The sequence below is a fragment of the Lithobates pipiens genome, unplaced genomic scaffold (genome assembly GCF_037356315.1).
Source record: "Lithobates pipiens isolate NorthernLeopardFrog02 unplaced genomic scaffold, aLitPip1_a1.2 Scaffold_3, whole genome shotgun sequence".
Lineage (NCBI taxonomy): Eukaryota > Metazoa > Chordata > Amphibia > Anura > Ranidae > Lithobates > Lithobates pipiens.
The window spans coordinates 185,730,630-185,743,009 of NW_027507790.1; the positions used below are offsets into that span (position 1 = coordinate 185,730,630).

Below are 12,380 nucleotides of genomic sequence, written 5' to 3' on the forward strand. Positions count from 1 at the left end.
CCAGCCCTGCATTCCAGTGAGGGCTGGAGCGGCAGAGAACATACTGTGTGGTGTAGAGCCTGCAAGGGACAGATGCAACATCAGATTGATGCTGCATCCATCTAGGTGGCTATGTATGTGTGTTTTTTTTGTCATCACATACTTCTCTTTTAAATACATATACTGTATGTGCTGTACATATAATGTTCTGTTTGACCTGCCTAAAATTCAATTTAGCCGATTTTAGTCCATAATTGAGTTTAGCCTTTCTTCTGATTCTTGCACAACTACCAGGTTGCATAGCCAGGTCGGTAACATTAATTTTCCTATGGCTTGGTTGGCATCATGTCTGCAGCTAGCCAGTAGGAGAACTAATAGATCATCGTGACAGTGGCACTGCCCCAGTGGTCAAGAAGTGTTTGGTATTAGACACTGTGTAGTGCAGTAGAGCTTTAGGCCAGCCATACACAAATTTGAACGATTCCCCCATCAACACAGACAGTTCTGACAGGGGAATCCCTCCTGCCGAGCCATTGTCTGCTCATGGCGGGGGAAGCCGTCCCTGCTGGAGAATCCCGTGATTATTGCTAGCAGCTATAGCAGCCACTAGTGATAATCGTAAGAGAATCCAGCAGGCTGGTTGTACCCAAGTTGGTCGTTCGATCAGCTTGGTACATTATGCATGCCCATTAATGGTTCGAATGTCGATCAATTCCTGCTGGAACGGCCCGAGATTCAAACCATGTATGGCCGGCCTTACTGGCTTACGGTCCTAGGCTTCTTTTGACTTGATGCAAAAATTATACAACACTACTGTATAGACAGGCTGTAGAGTATTTGGTAACTATATTTAAAATGCATTTAAAGTGAAATGCCAGGAAAACAGCTGAATGCATTGTTGAAATAAGTATATGCTAGCCATTTTGTCTTTCAAAGTATTTGTAGTTCTCTTCATCCGCTCTTGAACTTCACATGCCTCTCGTATACTGCATATCATGAAAGATGAAATCATGGAAGCTTAGCTTGATCCTGATGGAGTCATGCTCCGCATTTAGAAGGAAAACTAAAACATGCATATTTAAATTACCGTATTTATCCGGGTATAACACACACTTTTTTCCCCCTAAAATCAGGGGGAAATCGGGGGTGCATGTTATACGCCGATCCCCCGCTGTTGCTAGGGCCTTCTGCCGCTATCTGCGGCTTCCGTGTATTTACGTTCGCGGCTATCTTTGGCCGTTCGCGGCTATCTTTGGCCGTTCGCGGCTATCTTTGGCCGTTCGCGGCTATCTTCGCCCAATCTCGGCTGTCTTCGGCCACACTCGGCCGGTCTCGACGGCTTTCCGGGTTTTCCGAAAGCCGCCGGGAACAGCCGAGAACTACCGGCGCCATTTTTAACCACTTGGCGCCCATACTACGTCTATTGACGTCATAGGCTTTCGGTGGTTATATCTGAATGATGCCTGAGGCCACAGACATCATTCAGATATCGGCGTTTTCAGCCGGCGATTCCCTGCACCATAAGAACGGTGCTTGTACCGACTCACCGCTTCCATCGGTGAGTCGGTCACAGGATCCGCCGGCCCCCTGCAAGTTACCATAGAGATTTCCGGCGGACCAGATCGTCCCTGGAGTCTCTATGATCGTTGGGAGGCTGGGCGCGATGTTATGACGTCACGCCCGGCCTGTGTATTCAAATTAACGGCGCCGATTTGGCTAGGAAGCCAGGATCGTTTTTGTTTTTTTTTAGATTTTATTCTTCCCAGCCTAGAGGAATATGTCCGATCGTGCCATATTCCTATTACAAGGGATGTTTACATTCCTTGTAATAGGAATAAAAGTCATCATTATTTATTTATTTATTTTTTTTAAGTGTCAAACTAATAACTAAAAAAAATAAAATTAACAATAAAAAAATAAAATAAAGTGCCCCTGTCCCCGTGAGCTCGTACACAGAAGCGAACGCATACGTAAGTCCCGCCCACATATGAAAACTGTGTTCAAACCACACGTGAGGTATCGCCGCAAACGTTAGAGCGAGAGCAATAATTCTAGCTCTAGACCTCCTCTGTAACCCAAAACATGTAACCAGTAAATAAGCGTCGCCTATGGGGATTTTTAAATACCAAAGTTTGGCGCCATTCCACGAGCGCGTGCAATTTTGAAGTGGGACATGTTGGTTATCTATTTACTCTGCGTATCCTCCTCTTTCACATTATGCAAAAAAATTGGGCTAACTTTACTGTTTTTTTTTTTTTTTTTTTAAGCATGAAACTGTTTTTTTTCAGAAAAAAAGTGTTCGAAAAATTGCTGCATAAATACTGTGCGAGATAAAAAGTTGCAACGACCGCCATTGTATTCTCTAGGGTCTTTGCTAAAAAAACTTGTATAATGTTTGGGGATTCTATGTAATTTTCTAGCAAAAAAATTATGAATTTTACATGTAGGAGAGAAATGTCAGAATTGCCCTGGGCGCGAAGTGGTTAAACGGCAAATGACTGACAAGGCTGCAAATGACACTGACAAGGCTGCATTGATGGGCATTTAAATGTATGTTTTTTTTTCCTTTAACTTCCCTCCTAAAAGTTTTTTTTTCTTTTAAATTCCCTCCTAAACTTGCGGAGCGCGTTATACGCCACCGCATGTTATACACCGATTAATACGCTACCTATATCTCTGGAAAGCTCTGCTTATGTATGTTATCTTCATATGCATTGTTTAAATTATACAGACTCAACATAACTCTGGATATTAACCCTCTCAAGCCTACCTTTAATGTGATAGACAGCCCTCAATGACCAGCAGGGAGGCTCAGAAGGATTTTCTTCCACTTCCTGTTTCAGAGACACAACAGGAGGGGAGAGGAAACTCCCCAAAATGGGAAATGGGGGAAATTAATCATGTTATACAGTTGTTACTGGAACAGGTGTCCTCCCACCTTGTTGTTCTGGTGACAACTCTAAAATGTTGCATATCTCCTTATTTCCAATTTTGGTCACGGTGGCTACCAGTTATCCCCAGTTGGAAAACAGGCAAAACTTGACAGGGCGTTCAACCCCCCCCCCACTCCATCTAAAACTTAAATTGGTATTAAACCCCCGATGTTTCTTACTGTAAAGTGTTCTTTTATGCTAATGCAGCTCCAGGCATAAACATTTTTTAGGTATATATACCTATTGTCAATTGCTCTTCTTACATAACTTATCCTTTCAATTAACTTCTGCCTGGGGGGCACTAACTGTAAAGGTCACATTATCGTCAATTGAATTGCGCATTTGCACTATGTCGCAGGATGAAGCCAGCACACTCTAGTTCAACCATTTCAACACAGAGGAACCCTTAAAATAACTTTGGTCTTGAGAACCCATGCTACAACTCGTGATACATTAGCATGATGATCAGTGGGAAGAATACTCCTTTCACTTGCAGTCATTGGGAAGAATCAATGGTATCAGGAAATAATCCGAGAGGCAGAAATTTCCCAAGGAATCCTGATTGAGAAACCCTGCTCTAGTGCTTCATGCAATGTAACATGATCACCCCATCCCCAGCACAATAACAAGGCTCCTGCTCACCTATCACACACATAAAAACACTGAAGTACCCACGCAAAAGAAACTCCACAAGATCCTGCAAAGCAACAGAAGCCACCATTCGGATGGAACTGAAAGTGGTTGTGAACTCTCCCCCACAACTTTGCCCCATGTAAATCAGCATAAAAACCCTAATTAACACTGCTTGTAGATATTTCCTTACTTAGTATTGTTGTAATCCTTTTTGTTCTTTAGAAAGACGTCACTGAGCATGCCCAGATCTCCCCTGATTTACGGCACACTCTGTGTACTTGTCTATCTATTATCAGGACTCAGGAGACTGCAGAATCATTCAGAGCTTCCTCCTACACCCAATGTGACCATGTGTCATCACATGCAGTGTAAACCAGGGCATGGGCAGCATTACTGCAGTCTTATCAGCTGAAGCTGATAAGACTGACAAACGCAAACACTTGATAATCGGCACAAGTAAATACTATGAAATAAAACAAGTCAGATATGAACAGGGAAGCAGGGTTGCCATAGAAACGGATTGAGGAGGAGGCTTGGTTAACAGTACAGGAAGTGCTCAATGTAAGGGCGGAAATGCACTCCACTGTGGACTCAGTAAACAATACTTAAGATGGCGCTGCCTAACCCCTGCAAACAAGTTTTTTTAAAGTTTCTTTAAACAGTAAGTAATATGCGATTTGGGCTGGATTACAGTGGCTCTAGTTTTATAATTACTTATTATAATGGACTTAATGAAAAGAAGCATCAGAGTGGGAGAGTTTACTTCCTCTTGAAGCAGAGGGAAAACTCCAAGGGGAAAGCAAACAAATGGCAGCCTGCAGAGAGAAAGCAAGCAGCAAATGTAGTTCTCCAGTATGCTGCTTTATTTCTATTTTCATTATGTGGATTTAAAGTAGAACTATAGGCAAAACGTCCTCTTTAGAGCGAGGGAGAGTTATAACCCTTGACAGATTGCTTTCCCTTCACTCCCTCAACCATAGCCAAACAGGAATTGAGAGGAAATCCCTTAAAATGAAGGGAATTTCTTGGGGACCCTTAGGTCACCAGAACTAGTGTCCTCATTGGAAGATTTCCCCTCTGTTACTTTTCTGGGGACAACCCAAAATGTAGGATTTTCTTTTACTTTCACTTTCAATGATAATGGTAAACAGGACAAATAGAGAGGATAAATCTCCTACACAGGGCCACAGACAGCAGTACAAACTGAGAGGTTTTATCTATCTCCACCCTATGCAAAATTACATATTTTTTTGCCTTTTATTTATACTTTAACCGCTTTAAGACTGCCTCACCCTGATATACGTCGGCAGAATGGCATGGCTGGGCACAATCGCGTACCTGTAGGTTGCTTTTAAGTGCCCAGCAGTGGGTCGCACGCTGGTGGTGGCGCACTCGCAATCCTGCCCCGAACTCCATGGCCACGGGACCCGTGGACTCGATCACCGCCGGTGTCCCGTAATCGGGTCATAGAGCTGAAGAACGAGGAGAAGTAAGTGTAAACAAACCTCTCCTCGTGCTTCCTACTGAGGCTGTCACTGATAGTCTGTTCCCTGTTATAGGGAAAGATGCTCAGTGACGTCAGATGCCAAGCCACGCCCCCTACAGTTAAAAACACACACACTTAACCCCTACACTGCCCCCTAGTGGTTAATCACACGGATTGTTGTATTAATGCCAATGGTCCCAAAAATGTGTCAAAATTGTCCGATGTGCCCACCATAATGTCAGTCACAATAAAAATCGCTGATCACCGCCATTACTAGTATAAAAAACAATTATTAATAAAAATGCCATAAAACTATCCCCTATTTTGTAGACGCTATACCTTTTGCGCAAACCAATCAATAAACGCTTATTGCGATTTATTTTTTATTTTATTTTTTACCAAAAATATGTAGAAAAATAGGTATCACCCTAAACTGTTTTTTTATATATTTTTGGGGGATATTTATTATAGCAAAAAGTAAAAAAAAAATGAATTTTTTTCTAAATTGTCGCTCCTATTTTTGTTTATAGAGCAAAAAATAAAAACCGCAGAGATCATCAAATACCACCAAAAGAAAGCTCTATTTGTGGGAAAAAAAGGATGCCAATTTTGTTTGGGAGCCACGTTGCATGACTGTGCAATTGTCAGTTAAGCTGGATAATGGTCCGCGGCTTAAGTGGTTAATGACACTTTAAGAAAGTTAAAAATTGCTTTTACATACACTTTTTAAAGTTTATACAGTGGGGACGGAAAGTATTCAGACCCCCTTAAATTTTTCACTCTGTTGCAGTCATTTGCTAAAATCATTTAAGCTAATTTTTTTCCTCAATGTACACACAGCACCCCTCACTGATAGAAAAACACAGAATCGTTGACATTTTTGCATATTTATTAAAAAAGAAAAACTGAAACATCACATGGTCCTAAGTATTCAGGCGCTTTGCTGTGACACTCCTATATTTAACTCAGGTGCTGTCCATTTCTTCTGATCATCCTTGAGATGGTTCTACACCTTCATTTGGGTCCAGCTGTGTTTGATTATACTGATTGGACTTTAGGATTAGGAAAGCCACACACCTGTCTATATAAGACCTTTCAGCTCACAGTGTATGTCAGGGGAAATGAGAATCATGAGGTCAAAAGAACAGCCTAAAGAGCTCAGAGACAGAATTGTGGCAAGGCACAGATCTGGCCAAGTTTACAAAAACATTTCTGCTGCACTTAAGGTTCCTAAGAGCACAGTGGCCTCCATAATCATTAAATGGAAGATGTTTGGGACGACCAGAACCCTTCCTAGAGCTGGCCGTCTGGCCAAACTGAGCTATCGCGGAGAAGAGCCTTAGTGAGAGAGGTAAAGAAGAACCCAAAGATCACTGTGGCTGAGCTCCAGAGATGCAGTCGGGATATGGGAGAAAGTTGTAGAAAGTCAACCCTCACTGCAGCCCTCCACCAGTCGGGGCTTTAGGGCAGAGTGGCCCGATGGAAGCCTCTCCTCAGTGCAAGACACATGAAAGCCTGCATGGAGTTTGCTAAAAAAAAAAAAACACCCGAAGGACTCTTAGATGGTGAGAAATAAGATTCTCTGGTCTGATGAGACCAAGATAGAACTTTTTGGCCTTAATTCTAAGTGGTATGTGTGGAGAAAACCAGGCACTGCTCATCACCTGTCCAATACAGTCCCAACAGTGAAGCATGGTGGTGGCAGCATCATGCAGTGGGGGGTGTTTTTCAGCCACAGGGACAGGAGCATTGGGTTCAGTTGAGGGAACGATGAACAGGCATATCCTGGACAAAAACTTTCTCCAGAGTGCTCAGGACCTCAGACTGGACCGAAGGTTTACCTTCCAACAAGACAATGACCCTAAGCACACAGCTAAAATAATGGAGTGGCTTCACAACAACTCCGTGACTGTTCTTGAATGGCCCAGACAGAGCCCTGACTTAAACCCAACTGAGCATCTCTGGAGAGACCTAAAAATGGCTGTCCACCAACGTTTACTATCCAACCTGACAGAACTGGAGAGGATCTGCAAGGAGGAATGGCAGAGGATCCCCAAATTCAGGTGTGAAAAACTTGTTGCGTCTTTCCCAAAAAGACTCATGGCTGTATTAGATCAAAAGAGTGCTTCTACTAAATACTGAGCAACGGGTCTGAATACTTGGGACCGTGTGATATTTCAGTTTTTCTTTTTTAATAAAGATGATTACACCTCTATCTAAGTAACAGAGGCCAATTATCTACGCTAAAAGAAAAAAAAACACACCCGAAACCCCCCCCCCCCACACTCACCTACACCCATTCAGCTCTGCTCCTTCATCCCAAGGGTCTCCCGAAGACAGGATAACCAAGTGCACCTACAATAAAGTGTTGTAAGGTGTCATGAGAAGATAGTAATGAAAAAGTATAATAAAGGAACTGAGAGGCAGGTAAAGTTATCACAGGAATGATCGAGTGTAACATACCCTCAATCAGGAAGGGTTCATTCTGTATCTATGCAAACCCAACCACCAAAGGCCTTGATAACAAATCAACTACATTATAGGTCTACTAGATAACTGTTACTAAAGGGTCTTCCTAGTTATTTTATCCTGTAGTGGAGGATGATGCCAACCAGGCTTGCCACACTTTTTTGACAATTTTTTTGGGGCAACCCCCAAGAGCGCCATGTGGACCTGTAATATGGGATCATCTAATTCACCAGACCTTTCCAGAAGGACTGAGATGGGGCATTCAACTTTTTCCAGTGCAGAAGAATTGCCTTACGGGCGTAGAACAGCAGGATATTAGGTAAAGTTCAGTGAGCATTGGTTGGCACCACAGCCTGCATCAAACCAAGGAGACATACCGAAACTGACATAGGAATGGGGGTGGTGAGTATCTCTGCTATGCAAGATGTGACTTCCACCCAAAAATTATGGATTACCTGGCATTTTCAGAAAATGTGGTCAAAATGTGCAGGGGAGTGTAAACAACATCAGCACTCAACAGAGCAGGTAGGATATGTTTCTGCCAATCTAGGCGGTGCATCATAGATTCTGTGAAGGAACTTAAAATGTATTAATCTGTCCCTAGCCAAAACTAGGTATATGAAGGGATCATCCCATTCCTCCCCCCTGAATACCAGGCATCTCAGAAACCCATTGCTCCCTGCACCTTGTTTCCACAGGAGGTGATCTCTTGAACATTTCTTTATAGGCAATTGATAATGTTTAGATAGCGCCTAATTCGGCAGGAAATTCTCCAGGCCTAAACCTCTGTCACCTCATGGAACTGTATCTGAAAAGCGTGTCTCAATTAAAGGTAACAAAAGTAGTAAGAACTTGGAAGATCGTGTCTTGCTTTGAGAATGTCAAAAGTAAAAAGCTCTCCGCCCCTAACAATGTCTCCTACCCTTTTGATATCCTGTGTTGCCCACACCAAAGGGTCCGGCAGACCATATAAGTGTGGAAGTCATGGATTCATCAAAACGTGCGAAGAGGGTGAAATCCCTAACTGACTGGGGCAAACTAATTTTGAAGGGGCTTCTCAAGCCATAATGGTGGCCTTCGACATTGTTAGTGAAAGTGTAGATTTAGGGCCCTGAATAATGCTAATCTTTAGCTTTCATATGAGCCTAGGATCGTTGCCTCAATTTCCATAGCTGAATCTCTGTCGTCTTCCAAATGCCAATGGCGAGCAAACACCATTTGACCTGCAAGATAGTATTTTTGCCAGTCCAATAAGGCTAAACCTTTTTGACCCCATGGCTCTTGCAGTACCTTGAGTCCTATGCATGGGAGTGAGGAGAACTAGAGAAAGGAACTTCTGATACTGTCCAGTTTCCTAAAATAGGACCTAGGTACCCAGATTGGTGCGTGATATATAAAAAATACAGAATAACTGTGAGGACTATCTTTTTGAGTATGTTTTAAAACTATTCGGGATAATGGAAGAGTTTTCCAGCTTTAATTAAATCACCATCGGGGGGGAAGTTTAAGGACATGTAATCAGCGATATTGGCAGTAATTTGGACCCCTAAATACACTAGTGAGGAAACCCAGCGCAGCAGAAGGTTAGGATCCACCTCTTCCTGAGCGCCCTCATCCAAAGGTAAGATAGATAATTTGGCCCAATTGACTTTTAGACCAGAAAAGATGTGACAAGCTCACCCGGGACAGAGGCTTTTGGAGGGGACTGAATTCTAGCCACTTGGCTACCAATTATGGGCCCTGGCATTTGGGGGAAGGGTGTTCTTTGTGAGCTGTATACCTGGGGACCCTTGAGGCGGTGTTACTTTAGATTCAGGTCCATGTCCCCCAAGACACACAGACTCTGGGTACACTACTGTGGCAGTGAGCACCCAGTGGCATACATCAGTCAGAAGCTGCTACCCAGGGAAGTCTGTTATAGTTACATAGTTAGTAAGTTTTAATAAAGACACCAGTCAACCTGAGAGAGTCTCGACAATTGTCCCTATCCCTGTACATTGTACACTCACATTGGTCCCTACCCTCAAGGAGCCCACAATCTAAGGTCCCCATTCATATACTTATATTTTCATATATAATTTTTGCCAGAAGCCAATTAACCTACCCGCATGTCTTTAGCGTGTGGGAGGAAACCCACGCAGGCACAGGTAACATATACAAACTCCAGGCAGGTAGTGTCGTGGTTGGGATTTGAACCAGCGACCCTTTTTACTGCTAGGCAAGAGTGCTAACCATTACACCACTGTGCCGCCGGTTATGCAGCCGTGGAGGAGGAGTGTTTGGCGCTGGTGTGGGCTCTCAAGAAATTCCAACCTTATCTCTATGGACAATCATTTATGGTGCTCACCGACCACAATCCATTAATCTGGCTTAATGGGGTCTCCAGGGATAATGGAAGTTTGTTACGATGGAGCTTGGCCCTGCAGACTTACAATTTTACCATTCAGTATTGGCCAGGAAAGCAGAATGGGAACGCTGATGGACTTTCCCGGCAAACTGAACTATAAGACTCTCTCGGACAGCCCTAAGCTGACCCGTGGTGGATCTAGTTGGGTCTGCTTGACTATGGGACGGGGGGGGGGTTCACTGTCACGGACACTGGCTGCAAGGACCTTTTTCTGTCCACATTCACATTTGAAATTGGTATATTAATCTTTTGTTTGTTACATTTTTGAGGGACTGTTTTCTTGGGCTTGCACAAAGACTATTCTTGGTTGTTAATTCTGAACAATACACGATCCTAGAAAAAGCTGATCACATTGACCTGCGGAGACAGACTGTCTGGTCACCTAGGCTGCCTTAAGTGCTGTGTTAATTACCATGTTAATGATATAATTGTCTTTTAAGTTGTTCCTAGAGGGGAGGGGGGAGTATCCATGAGCCAGCCCTACCTCATTATCTAACCCCTTGGGTTAAACCTGTATAAAAAGGCCTTATTCTATCCAATAAATCATTCAAGATTCTACAAGTTATTTCCGGCTAGACTTGTATTCAATGCAGCTATAATAATATATCTCTCTGATGGTCAGACTGGAGGAAGCGGTATTACTAATGGAAGCACTCAGCAAAGTGTGGGATAGGATCCGTCACAGTTGCGAAGGTTTTTTAAAAAACACAGCACTTCTTGTAGAGCAGGCCCTGCATCTTTAAGAAACAAGATTAAGTAATTTGCATTTAGTTCCCGACACTCCTTTATGGATCCCACCTGGATAGTCCACACCACCGAGGAAGCCAGGAGTGCTATAACCAGTGGTTCCATCATTAGGGCAAAAAGAAAGGGTGATGAGAGACACCCTTGTCTAGTGCCCCTCCCTATGGCAAAAAAGGGGGAAACAGAGAGGCCAAGCCTTATCTCCATCTGCGAGTTACTATAAAGTAGTGCTTTCCACTTTCGAAAAAGAGGACCAAACCCATTAATTCTAAAGACCGTGTGCATATTGTTTCAATTGACAGAGTCAAAAGCTTTCTCTATATCAATAGAAACTAAGATTCTGGTTGGTGAGCCATCATTGGGAAGTTGAAGATGGGTGAAAACCCTTTGCAAATTAATGTCTTTAGATTTTCCAGGCATAAAACTGTACAATCTATATTCACTAAGGATGAGATTTTTTTAGCCAACCGAGTCACTAGGACTTTAGTAAGAACTTTGAGATCAGTGTTTAACAGGGCTATGACGTGATAGGAGGAGCATTTATTGGGGTCCTTGCCTGGTTTGGGAAGGAGGATCATAAATCCTCGGGATCTATGATTAACTCACCACCCGCCCGCCGGGAATGTTGGTAAGAGATTTGTGATCAGCCACTAACATGGCCAAGAGCTTACCATTTTTATCACCGTAAATGAATAGAGAATCAGCCTTGTGCCTAGATTCTGTGTGTGCCAGATCCGAGAGATGTACCGAAAGAAGACGTCACACCTCCAACAAAGTAAAGCTAGCGTCCTAAGGTGACCCAGCGTGTTCCTCAGCACAGACACATTCCTTGTCCTGTAAAGCAGCAATTTCAGCATAAGGATCTTTACATGCCATTTTAATAACTCAAATGGAGTCTTCCCTCAAGACTGCTTAAAGGCACACCCCATACCATAGGGGGCTCAGCAGAGTCAGCATTAGTAGCCCAATATGATTTAATGGCTGTTTCTAGATGAGAGGGCACCTGGTCAGTCTGCAACCAACCTGTAGACAATTTCCAAGCTCCCTTCCCAGGAATTGTGGGGGAAAGCAAGGGTAATTGACATTGGGTTATGGTCAGATAACCCCCCCCCCCCCCGCCAGTTAGGTTGCGTCTTGAACCAAAGAGAGGAATGGAGAGTTACCAAATGCCAAATCAAATCCTGGCCCGATGAGCTGTGCATTCTGGAGACCACCTACACGAGGGGTGCTTCCATCACCATACCTCAGAAAGCCCCACTATAGAGGCCTAGGAATGGAACTCAACAGAGCCCAGCCTGTTTTGGTTTCTAAGGTAGCATCTAGGATAGTGTTATAATCACCCACAAACACAATAGTAAGATGAGCATAAGGTGCTAATTTAAGAAGTGGGTCATACAGCAATGTTGGTATGAATGGGGGAGGCAAATTCACATTTACTTTAACCAGCTTATGATAACAAATGTCAAAAACCACTGTCCCATATCGACCTTGTGAGTCAGAAATCACCTGGTGTACAGTACATGGGATGGCTTTATTTATAAGGATGGAGACTCCTCTGGCATTGGTAGAGTGTAATGCTCTCTGAATCCAGGACTTATGCAGCGCAAATACTTTGCTGTCGCCCAGATGTGTTTCCTGCAGGCGGGCGATATGCGGCCTAAGCGGTTTGAAAATTTTAAATACAGCAGCCCTTTTGAATTTATCATTTAGCCCTCTCACATTCCTTAAT

The 12,380-nt window shown here is 43.4% G+C and overlaps 1 protein-coding gene across 1 annotated transcript in view; it reads left to right on the plus strand.

Moving 5' to 3' along the window:
- The window catches only part of IPO11 (importin 11), a 703,238-nt gene that overhangs the window by 97,816 nt on the left and 593,042 nt on the right, over positions 1-12,380 (plus strand). The gene's annotated exons all lie outside the window — the stretch shown is intronic.